The 1114-nt window shown below is 39.2% G+C and overlaps 1 non-coding gene across 1 annotated transcript; it reads right to left on the bottom strand.

Annotated features, from left to right (window-relative positions):
* Positions 1 to 777: 777 nt before the first annotated feature.
* LOC144221823 (U6 spliceosomal RNA) lies at positions 778 to 880 on the bottom strand. Its single transcript, XR_013332189.1, has one exon. It is a non-coding gene; the product is annotated as a U6 spliceosomal RNA (small nuclear RNA).
* Between the last annotated feature and the right edge of the window lie 234 nt (positions 881 to 1114).

Raw genomic sequence — 1114 nt, forward strand, 5'->3', positions numbered from 1 at the left:
TGCATAAGTGCTGCTAAGGTGCACCCAGCTGTGAAACTATAGAGTCCTACGGTATAGTGGGGATTACCAGTTGTGCACCCAAATACGTTCTCTCCATCTTCCCACATCGTATCCAGCTAGACATCTTTCCCAGCCTACTTTTTAGTTGGATACAGCTATGAGACTAAGTTCTCACTGAAGCAATCTAAGCAGTTTCCATTCTGCGACTTCGGGGTCAGAGCCATAAGGCAATGAGCATACCTCGTCCATGCTCTCTTCTCTCTTCATAAGACCCAAAACCCAAACGTGGTGGTGACCCAACTTCAGCTTTGCAGAAAACAACAGTCCTAGTTGTTGGTGGAGAAATGACTTGGAAAGAACTAGCTATCTGAATGACCATGAGGACCAAAGTTGGCTCACTGACCAGGAGGGTAAACTTTGGGACTGATATGTGAAAGAGTAGTTGTTTTTTTTTTTAACCTTGAAGCCATTTTATTGTTAGTATCTGTATTATGGTGGCCTGTACTTACTCTGTAACTTTCTTTTTTTTTTATTTTTTTATTTTTAAAATTTTTATTTATTTCTAGGAGAGAGAGAGAGAGAGAGAGACNGAGCTGGCAGTCAGCACAGAGCCCAACGCGGGGCTCGAACCCATAACCGGGAGATCATGAGTTAAGAATAAATCCCTGTACCTCCTTCCTGGTAAACTCTAATCCACTTGGTGTCTTTATGAATTTGCCTACTCGAGGTATCTTGTATAAGTGGAATCATACAATACCTGTCCTTTTTGTCCACTTTCAAAATATGGAACACTTCATGAATTTGCTTGTCATCTTGTGCTGGTGCCATGCCAATGTCTACATCATCTCAATTTTAGCAGGTATGCTGCCAAAGCAAGCACATGGGCCCTTTTTAAAAGATTTATTTCTTTTTGGTTTAGAGAAGTTCTTTATATAATCTGGATATTAATATTTTTTAAATTAGATGGGTAGCAAATACTTTTTCCCAATGTGTGGCTTACTTATATTTATAGTACTAAAAGGTACTAAGGTTTTTCATTTTGTGCAGACATAAATGTCTATATTTTCCTTTGTAACTTGTGTTTCTTTGTGGCCTGCTTTTGAAATTCTTCTCC

This window comes from Crocuta crocuta, unplaced genomic scaffold (genome assembly GCF_008692635.1).
Source record: "Crocuta crocuta isolate KB4526 unplaced genomic scaffold, BGI_CrCroc_1.0 scaffold580, whole genome shotgun sequence".
NCBI lineage: Eukaryota > Metazoa > Chordata > Mammalia > Carnivora > Hyaenidae > Crocuta > Crocuta crocuta.